This window comes from Xenopus tropicalis, chromosome 1, assembly GCF_000004195.4.
Source record: "Xenopus tropicalis strain Nigerian chromosome 1, UCB_Xtro_10.0, whole genome shotgun sequence".
NCBI classification, from domain to species: Eukaryota; Metazoa; Chordata; class Amphibia; order Anura; family Pipidae; genus Xenopus; species Xenopus tropicalis.
Window position 1 is genome coordinate 56,215,992 of NC_030677.2, and position 18,396 is coordinate 56,234,387.

Consider the following 18,396-nt stretch of genomic DNA (forward strand, 5'->3'; position numbering starts at 1 on the left):
AACAGGGAAAGAAAAAGGAGCAGCCACCTGATCCATACCAGTGACTCCTGACATGCAGCTCATATACTTCTGTTTGTGAGTGTATTGGGAAGTTAAGTTTATACACATATGGCTTATGCATTTATCCCACAGTAAATGCACAGAAGGGGAAGGGAAACAGAATGGTCGTGGAATTAACCTAAAGTTGCTAAAGTTGGAAAATGTGAAGTGGTTCCTAACACTGCCTGAAATTAAGAGGTGGGAAAGCAGAGAGTCGTGAGCTACAAATGAACCAATTGGATGCCATATAAACCCAAGGGGGTCTGTAAGTAGATTGCCATATCGGAAAGGGATATCACAATTGGGCCACAAAAGGGTGAATAAAAGTTAAAAGTTATCACAGGTGGAGTGCACATTGCAAAGTAATAACCGTAGTTAGCAGCACATATTTTTTTTTCTTTTCTTTTTCTTTTTACCTAGCCTATATAGACCTCATCAGCTAAGTCTAACAGGCAGAAGAGGGCACTTTTGCGAGTAATTATTATTGTATGAACCTTAATTTGGCCGCCGCTGTGGCTTGTATGGACTCACACAGGTCTCCCTTATACGTTCACTCCTTACCGCTGGGATTCATAGAGTCATGTAGCCAAGTGCAATACCAAACACTTCCAAAAAACATACAAATGGATTTGCATCAGTTCCTGGTTATAGGCCTTTCATTGTGAAAACTGAATGTGTCTGTACTTGTAGTGGATTTTACTGATCTCTCGACTATACCTGTCTCTGCACATTCTTATAGCTGTTTATCATATTTATAAGTAATATATTACAAACTTCTCCTCACCAGTTATAGGAGAACTTAATAAGAGGAAACAGGTATTATCACTTTGATATTAAACTCCTGCCTTGTTTTCAGTGTTATAAGTCACTAAAGCACAAGGAGGGCAATAAATTACAAAGAGGTAAATTAGAGCCATGTGCCAAGGGTAGGGATTTATAAGAAAGCAGGAAAAAAACATACAGGTTTAGGGACCAGAAAGACAGTAGTAGTTTGACACAAGAGCTAAAGTTAAAGAACAGTAAGCTGAGCTTAGAGCTGTTCCAGTGTTGCAGTGTGAAGGAAGGTGAAGTCAGACCATGCTAAAATGGCAGCTACTATCTTAAACAGAGGGAGCTTCTATGGCTTTTTACATGGGTATGGTAAAGCATTTAGCCGAATAAATATAGTGTTCTAGCTTGCACTATTGTGATTAATCAATTTCCAATAAAATGCTAAAATGCTTTTCCTTTAAGTCCTGCTTCTAATTTTTAATTGGAAATATAACTAAAATCATCTACAAGACTGAAAGCCTAAATTCCCTTTTTGTGACTTCAGGGAACAGGCAGCAGACACCCCCTACCTCACACAGAGAGGTCTTGGAATCTACAAGAAAACAAGCAGCAAAAGATGCTTCTAATGAGGAGATTTCCCGTAGCACTTCCAGGGAGGAGAAACTTTGTGGGCGAAATGATGCACTTGCAGCAATTAAGGTACCATTATGAGATAATAAGGCCTTCTACTTTGTCATTTATCTGTCCTCTATATCAAGGTTCCTGCTAGTCCTCATATATTTGATACCAGTGTGCAAATGTCATTATAGGTTACTTTAGTTAATTATGCTAAGTATTTCTTTGAAGTAATGGACTGAAATATCTAGTGGCCATTTCACTTTGGCTTGGCATTTTTTGCCTCTTGACACAACTATTGACTATTGGCATTACTTAAGGGTAAGGGCACACTAAGGTGAGGGTTTGCTTCTCTCTAGCTGTGTTTTGTAGGCAGGTAGATGAGAGCAGATCCACTTCTCTTCACCTGCCTACAAAACCTAGATGGCTTTCATAGTACTCCAATTTTTTACATTTAAACAGTTCCTGTGTGAGTCCTGTAGAATCTCAAGACATCTACTCACAACTTACACCAGCTGTCCTCTAGAGGGCTCTGTGGGGTTATACATACTGTATGTTTACTTTGATTCTGTGACTAATACTAAACGTCTAAAAGCCCCGTTGAAGTATTAGTTTTGTACTCGTTACAGTAAAGCCAGAATGTAGTATCCAGTAATCAAGTGAATCAGTCCTATTCTTTAGCAATAACTTACAGCTGGTGCTTGATGCTTTACAGTTAGCTTTCAAATTTATGCATTATCATTTTTGTAGCTTTTTATTTCTGGTATATGCAAAAAAAAACACAAATCCACGATCTCACGGTGCCATAAGCTCCTGACAACTTTTCATATTGTGATTTAGCCTGTTGTGCACACACACTTGCCATGGTAGATGTGGTGATTATAAAGGCCATTTGCATTGTCGTAAATCTAATTTTGGTGTTTAGATGTTCACTGTATAGCACTTTTGTGTATTTTTTGGCATTCGGCCTTAGTTATGCTGACTGAGATAAATTGTTAGTGAAACTGAAAACAAATCTTCATAGACTGAGACAAACCAGGTAAGCACAGTTGCTCTGCTTTCTTTTAAAGTGATGTCATGTTTGTATTTTCCAGCACGAAGAGCCACTTAGGGAAAAAAGCCCCATCGACAAGAGGGATGGGATTTTCCAAAATGAAAATTGGAATAAAAACAGATCTTCTGCCAGAAAAAAAGAAAAAGAGAAACAGCTTTTTTCCTGCAAGGTGCCTCCTTCACCCACTCCTTTCAAACGGATAAGCTTTTGTTTCCTTGATTTTTATTGCATGACAACTTGGCCTCACTCGTCTTGTGACTTTTTACATTTAGTCGTGGCCTTGCTTGAATATAATCTATTGCTTGTTTTGTCACCCTCCCATCCTACGTTTTTCAGATGATGAAAGTCCTGTTTATTGTGGGAAAAGGTCTAATAACTGAATCCGAATATAAAATATTACGTAATTAAAGCAAATGTTATTGTAATCACCTTTTTAATGTGTTTTCCTCAAGCCAAGACTCCATTTGCCACAGTGTCATGCACGTTCTGCGAGTTTCTTCTTTTACATTCTGTATGCTGTAGTTTCACACATTTGGCACTGTTTCTAGTTCCTTCTGATTTGGTAAAGGTAATGTTTCTGATGCCTGCCCATACACATACAGACAATATTGTTTTTTTTATTATTATTGGCGTATGTATGGCATGCTGAAGATCCATACCGATATCTGCTAATACACCCTATGTATGATGCATTGTCTATTAGGAAGTGAGAGAAGTAGGATGCTGTCCTGATTTGTTTAGGCTTTTATCCTGAATGAATGCAGCAACAGAAAGATGGCTATCCACTCGGCAGGGTTGCACCATGTATAGCATATAACATAGGTTAAGCGTCAGTTAGCACCAGAACAGAGTTTTTGGGCTGGTGCCCACACAACATAGTCTGTCTGCATTTTTCTACTTACACTTATTTTCTCACTCTTGCTTGTGGCAATTTTTACAAGTTGGCTGAATAGTAGTCAAAATAATTTCTTATTACATCACAAAAAGCATAAGGCGAAGTGCATGGGTAGAAAGGAAGCACCGATGACAGAATGATATATGATTGGTGCCACTAAGTTGTCTGATGTATCCATTATGAATGGCTGGCAGTAGTGCAGCCCAGTTGGGTTTAAGTGTGCAACTGTGCCAGTCTGAGAACAGGGAGGCTGGACGTCCTGTGCAGAGCCGCAATGGTTTCTTATAAAGAAGTGCTGTATTTCTCTGACATGCCAGTGAATTCATGTATACATTAAAGTGCTGTGTAACTTGATTATGAGGGTGTCCTGTTTAATTACATGATAGATATAAATGAATTGACCTTTTTAAGTTAAATGTGTCTGGCAGTAAGCAATGGATGGCTCAGGAGGAAGCCGGAAGTGGCGAAACGCGTCAGCGGTGAGAGAGGACACATAGGAGGAGCACTATACAGGGCAGGACTGCTGAACCCAGGAACGACACTGCAGGTCGTGAACAGGGAAAGAAAAAGGAGCAGCCACCTGATCCATACCAGTGACTCCTGACATGCGCATCATATACTCTGTTTGTGAGTGTATTGGGAAGTTAAGTTTATACACATATGGCTTATGCATTTATCCCACAGTAAATGCACAGAAGGGGAAGGGAAACAGAATGGTCGTGGAATTAACCTAAAGTTGCTAAAGTTGGAAAATGTGAAGTGGTTCCTAACACTGCCTGAAATTAAGAGGTGGGAAAGCAGAGAGTCGTGAGCTACAAATGAACCAATTGGATGCCATATAAACCCAAGGGGGTCTGTAAGTAGATTGCCAATCGGAAAGGGATATCACAATTGGGCACAAAAGGGTGATATAAGTAAAAGTTATCACAGGTGGAGTGCACATTGCAAAGTAATAACCGTATTACACTATATTTTTTTTTCTTTTCTCTTTTTTCTTTACCTCATAAGACCTCATCGCTAAGTCTAAAGCAGAAGAGGGCACTTTGGAGTAATTTATTGAACCTTATTTGGCCCAGCTCTGCCTTGGTTGGCTACCAAGTTCCCTTATAAGTTCAGTCCTTCCCTGGGATTCCTAGTCACTGTAGCCAAGTGAGCATTACCAAACACTTCCAAAAAACATACAAATGGATTTGCAATCAGTTCCTGGTTATAGGCCTTTCATTGTGAAAACCTGAATGTGTCTGTACTTGTAGTGGATTTTACTGATCTCTCGACTATACCTGTCTCTGCACATCTTTATAGCTGTTTATCATATATTATAAGTAATTATGCAAACTTCTCCTCACCAGTTATAGGAGAACTTAATAAGAGGAAACAGGTATTATCACTTTGATATTAAACTCCTGCCTTGTTTTCAGTGTTATCAGTCACTAAAGCACAAGGAGGGCAATAAATTACAAGAGGTAAATTAGAGCCATGTGCCAAGGGTATGGATTTATAAGAAAGCAGGAAAAAAACATACAGGTTTAGGGACCAGAAAGACAGTAGTAGTTTGACACAAGAGCTAAAGTTAAAGGAACAGTAACACCAAAAAATGAAAGAGCTTTAAAGTAATAAAAATATAATGCACTGTTGCCCTGCACTGGTAAAACTGGTGTGTTTGCTACAGTAACACTACTATAATTTATATAATAAGCTGCTGTGTAGCCACGGGCGCAGCCATTCAAGCTGGAAAAAAGGAGAAAAGGCACAGGTTACATAGCAGATAACAGATAAGTTCTGTAGAATACAATAGTGTTTTATCTGTTATCTGCTATGTGCCTTTGCCTTTTCTCCTTTGAATGGCTGCCTCCATGGCTACATAGCAGCTTATTTATATAAATTATAGTAGACTTTCTGAAGTAAACACAACTTTTACCAGTGCAGGGGAGCAGCATATTATATTTTAGTTACTTTTATACACCTTTCATTTTTTGGTGTTACTGTTCCTTTAAGCACCTACTGGATTGGAAGTGCAAGAAACTTGCTCTGTCCATGGCCCTCTGCCATGCAAAAGCTGACACACACATGGTACAAGAGTTCTGAGATAAAAAGGAAACTTTGAAACTAGGCCAGCAGCCAGAGCATAATAGAGAAAAGCTGTGACAGCAGTTTCTGTCACTGGGCAATTGAGTTGGCTTAGTGGTATAACTGTGGCAGTAGACCATACCAGGATTCAAAATAGGCCCTGGTGTTTCAAGTACACCGAGGCCCAAACAGCCCCTCTCAGGCTCACCAAATAGTTATTGACTGTCCATGTCTTGCAGCAGCTTCTCTGGTATTTGCCAGAATCCACAGGTTGCTAGTCCGAGCCTGGATTATACTATGTGGAGAGCCAAGAGCCTGGAAGCCACACCATTTGCCAATGTTCAGCCAATAGGGGCCATTTACTTTGTCTACAGAGACATAAATTCCAGAGAACTAAGGAGAAGGTGGTGCCTGTGCCCACCAGCACTCCCTAACTTGTGGTTGAGGATGGAGAGAGGGAAAGGCCATATGCTTCCCCTATTCTCCATGAATGCAGCTCTGCCAAGGGCAGACAGAGTTATACTCACTATACACAGGTCTCTGTGATCTATTTTAAAGCACAGTGACCTGAGGCAATTTTTAAAAATGCAAGGCAGGAGACAAAGCGCTGAAAACATGGGGAATTCTGCCCCTTTTTTTACACTTTGCATTGCATTAAATAACCCCCACACCCATAATGTACATGACATTATCATCTGCAACACAAATATTAATAACGATTTGGTAATCTTACATCATAACATAGAATTTGCTTATTCAAATAAGGCATACAACTTTCATTTATCATATACATTATATGCTAAAGCAATTCCAAGCAATTCTGCCACCCAGGGGCAGGTTCCATAGGAGCATCTCCCATTCACTGAGCAAAGCAGGCAATGTGTGTTACTACAAGTGCTACAAGAGACAAACTACCAGGACTAGATTTCAACTGCTAACATTTTCCAATAATGCATCTCCCATCAGACAGCTGAAAGAGCCCTGCAGCATACCTAGAAAACATAGTTATGTATTTTCATGGTAAAGGATAAAAAAGATTTGCAGGTATCCTCAGACAGGGCACATAAAAATATTCCTCAGATAGGGCACATAAAAATACTTGGCTTATTCTAAACATCATAAAGCTAAGGGGCACATTTACTAATCCACGAATGTCCGAAAAGCGTCCAAATGCGTTTTTTTCGTAATGATCGGTATTTTGCAACTTTTTCGCGAATTGTCGCAAATTTTTCGAGCGCTTAATACGAAAAAGTCACGACAATTCGCGAAAGTCGTAATGGCTATGCAAAAGTCATGACAATTCACGAAAGTCATAATGGCTATGCAAAAGTCGCAGCAATTCACGAAAGTCATATTGGCTATGCAAAAGTCGCGACAATTCGCGAAAGTCATAATGGCTATGCAAAAGTCGTGACAATTCACAAAAGTCATAATGGCTATGCAAAAGTCGCAGCAATTCACGAAAGACATAATGGCTATGCAAAAGTCGCAACAATTCACGAAAGTCATATTGGCTATGCAAAAGTCGCGAGAATTCACGAAAGTCATAATGGCTATGCAAAAGTCGCGACAATTCACGAAAGTCATAATGGCTATGAAAAAGTCGCGATAATTCGCACAAGTCGTAACGGCTATGAAAAAGTCGAGACGGTGACGAAAAAATCGCAAAAAACACGAAAAAGTCGCAAAATGTTCGTTTCCAATCCGAATTTTTCCCATTTGGGATTCGGATTCGTGGGTTAGTAAATCAGCCCCTAAGTGTATAGTTAGCATTTCACAGACTGTATTTAGAGAGTTATAAGAATAGCAGTGAACGTGTCTCTCTCTCACCGGCTCCTAATGTTCCACTGGTCAGTGAGTTACAATAGCTGCCTTTCCCTGAGGGCTCTCCACACCCATTCCAACACTGTTTTTTTAATATTATGTAATTCTGCACTTGCAATAAATACAAGCTTTAAACATTTCTTGTTTTCTCTTGGGCAGCACAGAAGGTATGTAAGAGACTGAAAGGTGGTGCAAATAAGAAGGGTTCCATAAATCTACATTTACACAAGCAAATATATCTGATTTCCCAAACACCCAGTACCACAAGTATTACTTCAATAAAGGGCCTGCAAACAGCAAAAATATTTGACATAATAATGGAATGTGTGGAATTTTGGTTATGCACTTTTCTGTTTAAGGATCCACAGGCCGCACAGCTGAAGCATTCCCGGAACTCACTGATATAAACTGGATATTGTGCTTCTGCTTATTCCCAAATCTCTGCTGTTAGTATTATAGTGTAGGGATCCCCAAAATCGGGTCCCCTAGGATGGTTGCCCCCAGGATGGACCTCAAGGGAGGGTAGTACTTTAGTAGTGGGACACCTTGGTTGGTTTGGCACTATAAGGGTTAACAGGGAGTTAGCTTCCCTGCAGTTCACAGTTAGGCCACAGGGTGCACACAGTATATAAGGCTGTGCAGCCATGTGCTTTCAGGTCTTCCTGCCTGGGACCCCTCTGGCTAGAGGATAGTGACAGGCTGGGTTTAGAGAGGAAGATATCAGTCATAGGCCGCTCTAGGAGTGGCAGACAGGGTATTTAGCTGGGCAGCTTGGCCCCACCAGGAGACATATTGAGATTAAGATCTCCCAGCACTAATAGCTGGAGTCAGGGACTAAAGAGATAGGAATAGGAGTTTGCCTAATCCGGGGGGATAGCCGGGTGACATTTCCGGGGTGAGGTGTCCAGGGGGTGTCCGCTTGGCGTGAGTACCGGGGATAGCCCTAGAGAGGGTATTCCGGCGTGAGTACCGGAGGGAACCCCAAAGGGAGGGTCATTTGGCTGGAGTGTTACCGGTATCCCAGGAGAGAGGGACTCCTGAGGGATAGAGAAGGTATCCTGATATATCCTGTGTTTCCTGTATGCAAAAGCTGTCTGCCACTCCTCAAATAAACACAACACTTGGTTCAGCATACTTCAGAGTGTGTGTGTATTACTCCTGGAGGATCTACACTACCTGGTAAGGATATACCCCATTGAGGGGGCAAGGTACTAGGAGTGCTGGGAGTCCCCAAGAAGGAGTACTATATTAAGATCTCAGGAGGGGAGTTATAGTTCATTCTATCCCTATCCTGGGTGGAGGCACGCCAAAGTATAAAGAAATAGCTGTTCCCCATAGTAAGCGGGGCTCAGCACTCCTGAAAGCACCAAGTATAGTGACATATCAGAAGGTAGTGCCACAACCGTTTAATAAGTGGGCTACATAGCATTATAACAAAAAAAACAAATAACCTGTAAAATACAGCCTTTATAAACAATATGAGTGATGTCACTTGTCTCAGATGATTTACTGAAACATATGTATTTCAAGAAATAATCTACCCCATGTTGCAAAAGGTTCATGAACTTCATAAAGGCATTTAGCTTCCTGCATTGTGCTTTTATATGTCCATGGAAATCCTCTTTAGATGTCTTTATTATTTACAAACAGGGGTACATTATTCCCTATATTGCTATTATTAGAATTTTGTATTTTTATTAGGGATGCAACAGTGAAGTAAGAGTGCATAATAATTTGCCACAAATAGCTACTGAAAGTGATACTACAGGTTACTTGAAAACACATATTAGCAAGTACATGAAGTTATTTAATTGGACAGGTATCTCCAACCTTTTTCACTCATGAGCCACACACATGTAAGAAGTGTTGGTGAACCACACAAGCATGAAAACGTTCATTGGGGATGCCAAATATGGACTGTGATTGACTATTTGATAGCCGCCTATAGACTGCTAGCCTGCAGGAGTGAAACTGTGTCTCTGTGCTTCCAAACTTGCCTACAAGCCAAAAATGTAAAAATGGGCACCTACTTTGAGGCCACTGGGAGCAACATCAAAGGGCAACATGTTGCTCCTGAGCCACTGGTTGGGGATCACTGTAATAGTAGGTGCAAAGTTTGCTATGTCTTCACTGATAGCAACCAATAAGCAGGCAGCATTTACTGGTCTCCTACTTGATCCAACCATCTTATTGATTGCTATGTGTTACTGCACCTGGGCAGATTTTGTGCCTTTTAATATATATGGGGGTAGTGACATTAAAGTTCATCCCTAGCTTTTGACCAACTTGTGTGTTCAAACCACTATTTTGGGGACCCCACATACAGTTAGGGGTTTTTGTTGATAACAAGTTGTCTAATGCCAGGCAGTGTCATTCTGTGGCTACTAAAGCAAATAAAGTGCTGTCTTGTATAAAAAAGGGCATTGACTCAAGGGATGAGAACATAATTTTGCCCCTTTATAGGTCCCTGGTAAGGCCTCACCTTGAGTATGCGGTGCAGTTTTGGGCTCCAGTCCTTAAGAGGGATATTAATGAGCTGGAGAGAGTGCAGAGATGTGCAACTAAACTGGTTAAGGGGATGGAAGGTTTAAACTATGAGGTGAGACTGTCGAGGTTGAGGTTGTTTTCTCTGGAAAAGAGGCGCTTGCGAGGGGACATGATTACTCTGTACAAGTACATTAGAGGGGATTATAGGCAGTTGGGGGATGTTCTTTTTTCCCATAAAAACAATCAACGCACCAGAGGTCACCCCTTTAGATTAGGAACGGAGCTTCCATTTGAAGCAGCGTAGGTGGTTTTTCACGGTGAGGGCAGTGAGGTTGTGGAATGCCCTTCCTAGTGATGTGGTAATGGCAGATTCTGTTAATGCCTTTAAGAGGGGCCTGGATGAGTTCTTGATCAATCAGAATATCCAAGGCTATTGTGATACTAATATCTACAGTTAGTACTAGTGGTTGTATTTATAGTTTATGTATGTGAGTGTATAGATTGGTAGGTGTGGGTTAGGTGTGCTGGGTTTACTTGGATGGGTTGAACTTGATGGACACTGGTCTTTTTTCAACCCTATGTAACTATGTAACTATAACTATGTAATTCTGTAGCCTTCCAGTCAGCCACAAATGACAGGACTGGATGGCTTGGTCACCACAGGTCTGGGTAACTCACATGATGACTCCAGCATGTCTGAGAGAAGGTTAATTAGCATTACTAGCTTTTGATGTACTGCTGCCGAGTATAAGCAGGGCTGATCCCAGACTGTTAAAAAACTTTTGAGCTAATCTAAATAATAAAGTGACTGAGGGGAGAATTATCTACATCAGATGGAAATAGTCCTCTAAACCAGTTACCTATAATTATATTTAATCAATCTGGAGAATTTAAACTGATAAATAAGCAGTCCGAAGGCTACAGGTTACACTACAGGTATGTAGCCACAGTATTTTGGGAAAGATATAAACCTTTCCTCAGGTACAAGAAACAAGTCAAGTGAGTTGATATAAACTTAAATAGCATAAGATCTAAGGAAGTTAAAAGTCATATCATAACCCTAGCCTAGCAAATTAACTGGGAATTGTCATTAAGGAGGCGAACTGAATGGGTAAAAAAGACACTATATAATTAGTGTTAAAGAGCTACCTTGCTAGACAAGCTAATACTTAAGGTGGCCATACACGAGCAGATCCGCTCGCTTGGCGATGTCGCCAAGCGAGCGGATCTTCCCCCGATATCCCCACCTACGGGTGGGCGATATCGGGGACCATTTAGGTAAAAAAAATAATAATCCGATCGTTTGGCCCTGGGGCCAAACGATCGGATTATGTGGGCGGCAATGGGGCAGTCGGATCGGGGACCGCATCAACGAGCCGATGCGGTCCCCGATCCGACCAGATTTTCTAACCTGGCCGATCGAGATCTGGCCAATTTCAGGCCAGATATCGGTCGGCCAGGCCGCTCTGCTCTCCCCATACACGGGCCGATTAGCTGCCGAATTGGCAGCTATAGTCGGCCCGTGTATAGCCACCTTTACCCTTCTGTAAAAAAGTTTAAGAGAGATAACACATCAAATAATTTTCTGCCAGGCAATTCTGCAATTAAAATACCAAGAAAATAAGGAGCAAATGCAAATCTGTTCAGAACACGTTTAAGTGGAAACAGGGACTCTTCACATTTCCACAACTGGCGAGTAGGGGTACCGTATGTACTCGAGTATAAGCCGATCCGAATATAAGCCGATGTACCTAATTTTACCTAAGAAAACTGGAAAAACTTATTGACTCGAGTATAAGCCTAGGGTGGGGAATGCAGCCGCTACTGCTAAGTTTCAATAATCAAATAAATAACAGATAAATAAATAGATAACTTTAGGGAAAGAAAAATGCTACAGCAGCAGACAAAAGCAAGTTTAGGAACGCTAAGGAAGCTGCCATACTAATTATCAAGGACCCCAGTGTACAAGTCCCACCACAGTACTACAATAGTAGTTACAAGGGCAAAATAATTCTTGATGCTGGACTTAATACAAATTAAATTTTTGTAAATAACAAGTTACTGTACCAATTACTTACTCTGGCTTACTCTGGTTACGTGCACCCACCCTCCCTCCACTTGTGTCCGTGCATACACCTTAAATTGTTAAATAAGTATTTCACTATAAAAAGAATGATTTTTCTTTTTTTAATGTGCCCTTGTTGATTAAATAATATTTCCATTTTGCTTTTACCCCAAGATTTTACTCATTGGACCTATAATACTGGGGGCCCAAAACAAACACACCGTTTGGTCTTCACAAACTTCACAAACTTTTTACACCACCTAGTTACTAACACCTACAGGGCACACTAATATGCAAGAGATAGACTGCTTGCGTATGGCCTGCATTCTGAGCAGGCATTTCCTCGGCTTTTCTCTCTCGCTGTCAGACAGCGTATGTGCAGAAAGTACTGTTTTTTTAAACTTACTTGCGCTTGGAGGAAAGGTGCAAGAAACGGTGTAAGGCGATACGTACGGCCGACAGGTGCACGAACAAGAGAAATACCATACGCGTGGCGTCGTGCGCATGCGCCGGCGCACGGAGACGCACGCACTCACCCACCGGCGCACGGACGCACACCCGACCACGGGGGGGCGGGTTCAGGTCCGTGCGATCGAGTTACAGCACGCCGGCAGGGCGGACACAAGTGGAGGTAGGTAGGTAGGAGGGAAGGTATACTCGAGTATAAGCCGAGACTTACTTTTTGAGCACATTTTTTGTGCTGAAAAACTCGGCTTATACTCGAGTATATACGGTATATTCAGATACATTTTTTAAAATCACAATTGCATGCAGTCTGATCAAAACTTTCTCAATGAACTGTTCCCCCGAACTCATAAACGTTGTGTGTTTGCTACAGAAACGCTACTAAAGTTTATATCAACAAAGCTGCTGTGTAGCCATGGGGACAGCCATTCAATACTAAGCAGATAACAGATAAGCTCTGTTGAATATAATGGTGTTTTATCTGTTATCTGCTCTGCGCCTGTGCCTTTTTCTCTTTTGAATGGCTGCCCCCATGGCTACACAGCAGCTTTGTTTTTATAAACTATAGTAGGGTTTCAGAGGCAAACACACCAGTGCACCAGTGCAGGGCAACAATACATTATATTATAATTACTTTTATACACTTTCATTTTTTGTGTTACTGTTCCTATAAGTACAATCAGTTTGGAATGGCTCAAAAATCACTGGTGTGCTGAAAAGATGGTTCCCGGCATAACACTGTTACAAGATTTACAATCTCTGTAAGGTAAAACTCCTTTATGAAGATTTATAGCATTTAATAGCACTTGTCTGTTATAAAAAGCTCACACTTTGCCCAAGTCTAGTAGAATACAACAACCAATCAAAAGTTTACTTTCAAATAGCTGTCCAATATATCATACCTTCTGATTTGTTGCTATTGGTTTAGACCAGTAACTTTGCACTTTTATATTACCCCCTTAGAGAATGCTGAGACAAATGGTAGGCAGAAAGAAGAAGAGAAAAGAGAATTCAAGAGAGAAAGAAACTGGGAATAGATAGAACATGGAAAGATAATGGATAATGAAGGCAAAGAATTTAGAACATAGGGAAGAAACTAACCATTTCTTCTCCTTGATGTATTTATCAAAAATTAGATTAACTCTATTGAGCAGAGAATTTATATTTCAAAGCTTTCTATTTACATATATCTATAAAATAAATTAAATAAAATACCACTGTCTTTGCCTATTTGATAGAGTATTTCATCCTGTAAGGCTGATGCCACACAGGGCTGATTCTCAGACTGTACAAAAATGCAGGCCAAGAATAAGTCCCTATGCTGGTCTGCACTGGAGGTGACAAAGCCTATCACTCCCAAAACATTTAGCCATTTATCAGTAGGTATATTAGCTTGTAATATTACAAGGAGGCCTGGGTTGATTTTATCATACGTGCAAAATTGTAAGATTTTGTAAATATTGGATATCAAGTACGGATTGTCTTTATTTCTAATATTCTGCAAAATGGTCTTAAATGGGTTAGCTTGGTGCAGTGCCGGGCCAACCTTGCTCCACCCAAGGGAGCACTTATATATAACAGTGGGTGGGGTGGATAGATGGTGGTTGTAAAGGGGGAGGCATGGGAATTGTGCGTGGGACTGAAGGGCTTTTCAGACTAAAATATGCTGCATGAGCCTCCACCCAGGCTGAAGCAATGCATCCGAGTGCAGCCACAACTTGCAGGTTTTAAAAGCAGAGGGGCAGATTTTCAGCCAGCGGATACGTACATCTGCCCCATGTGGCAATAGCCAAACACACATATAGTAGTAGAAATAAGAGCAGGAATGATCCCCTTTTGAATAAAAAAGCTCTAATGAACCCGATCCATGATATGCAAGCTTTGACTTCTGTTCAAAACAACTAGGAGGAAATTCACAAAAGGAAAGTAGTTAGGCAGCAAATTGGAGATCACAATAAATCAAATAGTAGGACAATTCAGTGGTAACAGTGGGTTAGATTTGCCTTTCATTCTCCTTTAAATTTGCATTAGTCCTTTATGGTAAAAACATAAAGGCTTCTATCTAGGCAGCTTTGGGCAGGAAGCAAAAGTTAAAAAAACTGCACACACCAACCATAATTTCCCTAAAAAATAATTTGATTACCCAATACACATGATGATAAGGCTAAGGTAACAAATAATTACAATGAGGTGACATCATAGCACCTTGATGTAGCACAACATAGCAGCCTAATATTAACTACAGTGTTATACATTGTAGGTATTGCAGTGATAAGGCCACTAGCTTACTATAGCATCCAACATTACAAACATGGCTTCAAGCCTTGTAATTCATTTAGCCCAAATGGAGCACGAGAATATCAGTATATTCATGGATGCGTAACTTAACATCTCGAGACATTTCACTACTAATAATTTACTGATTATTGTCTCTACGTGTGTTTTAGCCTATTCAGTTCTTAGTATTGTCTATGGCAGGATATCTTCTGGTGTGTTTTAGGGCTCTGGCACACGGGGGAGATTAGTCGCCCGCGATAAAACTCCCTGTTCCCGGGCGACTAATCTCCCCGAGTTGCCATGACCCGCCATCCCGCCGGCGAACATGTAAGTCGCCGGCGGGATGGCACACGCGGGATGGCGGGATGGCACACGGAGCGATTTCGGGAAATCGCCGAAAAAGCCTCGCGAGTCTTTTTCGGCGATTTGCGTGAAATCGCGCCGCCGCGTCTGCCATCCCACCGGCGACTTACATGTTCGCCGGTGGGATGGCAGGGGGAAGGCAACTCGGGGAGATTAGTCGCCCGCGAGCAGGGAGTTTTGCCGCGGGCGACAATGCTGATCATCTACTGATAACATGTCTCAACATGTGTTTTAGCAGAGGCAATTCTCAGTATTGTCTGTGGCTGGGTATTTTCTGGCATTCAGTAGCTGTGAAAAAGTAGCTGCTACTAGTAGCTCCGTGTGTCTTCACCCTTAGGGCAAAGACACACAGAGCTACTTAGTAGCAGCTACTTGTCATGGCTACTAAACACCAGAAAATCCCCTGCCATAGACAATACTGAGAATTGCCTCTGCTAAAACACACATAGAGATAATTATCAGTAAATGATCAGCATTGTCTATTTTAGTAGCCACGACAAGTAGCTGCTACTAGTAGCTCTGTGTGTCTTCACCCTTAGCCGTAACAAGGAGCTGCTACTAAGTAGCCCTGTCAAAGCTTGCTCATCATGGATCAGATTTATCACAGCTCTTTTCAATTACCCATGATAATTAGACTAATTTTGAATTCACAGGAAGGGGTGTTTTGGTTTTCTGGTGTAAATGAACATTTTTGTTTCAAAATGCCAGTAGTCAATGTAAAAAAGAAGGACTGTTTTCCATTTGTCATTTTTACTGGGTTTTTTTTTAACACTGCTTCTTACACTGGAATTTAGTTGATGCCTGAATTTTTCCTATTCACTTGAATGGGGTAATTTATGATGCTGTTAATATTTTAGGATGAAAACACGGAGCTACTAGTAGCAGCTACTTGTCACAGCTACAGAAATAGACGATGCTAATCATTTACTGATAACTGTCTCTACGTGCATTTTAGAAAAGGGAAATTCTCAGTATTGTCTATGGCAGTGTATTTTCTGGTTTTAGGGCGAAGATGATTAATTACCGTTATAAAAAATTTGGTTTCAGCGACTACTCTTAGGGGCAGATTTATCAAAATGTGAGTTTAAAGCTTAATACATAAAATCTCATCCCCATCCTATTCATTCCTATGGGATTTTTAGAAGTGTATTTATCAATGCGTGAAAGTTAGAACTCACCTTTTGATAAATACAGTTCTAAAAATTCCATAGGAATGAATAGAATGTAGGTGAGTTTTTATGTATTAAGTGCTAAACTCACATTTTGATAAATGTGCCCCTTAGAGTTTAAATGACTTTGAATTTGTTGTTTGGTTTTTCTGGTGTAAATTAACATATTTTTTTTTTCAATATAATACCAAATTTGTCTTAACAAAACTTTTGGAATTCTCCCCTTGGTCTGTCATTTAGCTGGCTTCTGCTCCATTGTTTTAGGAGTCAAAACCAGTACTGCAGAGATTATAAACAGCCAGATATACACTGCTTTCAGTAGCAATTATATTTTCGCATGTAAAAGCTAGCTCTGCTTTTCAATGCAAACTTGAGAGCATAGTGATATGAAGTCTGGAGAAGACAAACAACACATAGATGTTCTGTTTAGTTAAGCTGTTATCACACATGTGTTTTCTGACAGACAGACCTAATATACTGTATACAACTCTAACCAGTATTAGCATTTTGGATGTATGTGTGTGTTACACTGAGTGGGGGAAGTACTGCAAGACAGCACCAATGGCCATTTAGCCCTGCACTCAGCATTGCCTTAATTGGGTCCTACACACAATTGTTGCAGTTTTGGCATTCTCTTGCTACAATTTTCTTTCTGCAAGAAGCTATAAAATCCCAGCTGTTCTCTGTATTAAATGGTTGCTGTTCTTTTAATGTAAATTTATTTTAACTTCTTTCATAGTGAAGAGGAAAGTCTGTGGTGCAATATAACATATACAAGCAAGTTTATGGAAAATCTTGTGGCAATTTTTCCATTCTATCTTGAATAAATAAAAACTATTTAAAATTGCTTTGTAAATCCACATACCTGTATCTGCTTTATGGACTTGTTTGCAAGGCTGAGTTTAAAAAAATGGCATAGACGTATACCAATCATGCCCACAGATTGTAAAATAGAGTGTATTTTTGTGTATTGATTTTAGGCATAAACAAGCCCCAGTGTAAAACTCCTCTATAAAAACCAGTAGTCACTGTAAAAAAAAAAAGGGCTGTTTACAATTTGTAATTTTTACTGTTTTTTGTTCAACAGAAATAGACAATGGTGATCGTTTACTGATAACTGTCTCTATGTGTTTTTAGCAGAGGCAGTTCTCAGTATCGTCTATGGCAGGATATTTTCTGGCTTTCAGAGTGAAGACACACAGGGCGATTAATCACCGTTTTAAAAAACTTGGTTTCAGCGACTAGTCGTAGTGATTCAACTGCCATCTGTTAATATAGGAGTCACCGTGACCGATTGTCGCCATTTGCAGTGTGCTGATTTGTCGTCATGCCTTTTTAAAAAGTCGCAGCAACTGATCGCCCCGTGTCCTTGCAAGTTTCATTTAAATGCATGATACAATATTTTTGCAAGCTGAGCAAAATGAGAGAGTAGTTATTGCCATAAACACAAGCGGCACTTCCCTCTATTGAATATAACTCTCTGAGCACTTTGGCCTGTCACACCTTCAGCATTAGTGATACAATGTCTGACTGCATACTGTCTGAAATCATAAGCTGCTCCTGAACTTTGCCTTCTCCCTGGCCTGACTGTGTAAACAAACAATCTTGAGTCCTGGGTTCCATTCTAAGGAAGTGCATGGAGTTTAGAGGGGTACAAAAAATGGGAGTAATCCAATGCTCTATATTTCACGTCTGTACTCCAAAATGGAGACCTGTGTTCCGCCCATGTTTACAATACTGCCTAAGTTTGTCAGTGTATTCATTAGAGGAAGGTGAGAGAGAGCCAGCAGGCGCAGCCCTTTATTTACTGCCTGCCCTTTGGCACGTGCTAAGGTCAGGGCTATCGTATACAAGCCGCCAGCCAGTAATTCACATTAAATTACCCCTTATCATTTCTTCTTCCTACTTTCTCTTACTTCTTTACTATCTGTATGTACATTTTCATGTCTTCTTTGTAAACAAAGTTAAAGGGACTCTGTCATGATTTTTATGGTGTACTTTTTATTTCTAAATTACACTGTTTACATAGCAAATAATTCAATCTACCATTTAAAATTTGGTTCTTGAACCAACAAATTTTTTTAGTTGTAATATTGGTGTGTAGGCAGCCGTCTCGGTGCATTGTGCCTGAGTCTGAGCTTTCAGAAGGAGCCAGTGCTACACATTAGAACTGCTTTCATGTAACCTATTGTTTTGCTTTCTCCCATGCAACTGGAGGAGTCCCAAGCCGGACTTGGATTTCTTACTATTGAGTGCTACTCTGATATCTACTGGGAGCTGCTATCTTGCTACCTTCCAATTGTTC

The 18,396-nt window shown here is 40.6% G+C and overlaps 1 long non-coding RNA gene across 1 annotated transcript; it reads left to right on the top strand.

The window, feature by feature from the left end:
* The first annotated feature begins 1,059 nt into the window (after positions 1 to 1,059).
* Positions 1,060 to 3,728, top strand: LOC116408472. Its single transcript, XR_004220962.1, has 2 exons — positions 1,060 to 1,509; positions 2,520 to 3,728. It is a non-coding gene; the product is annotated as an uncharacterized LOC116408472 (long non-coding RNA).
* Positions 3,729 to 18,396: the final 14,668 nt, after the last annotated feature.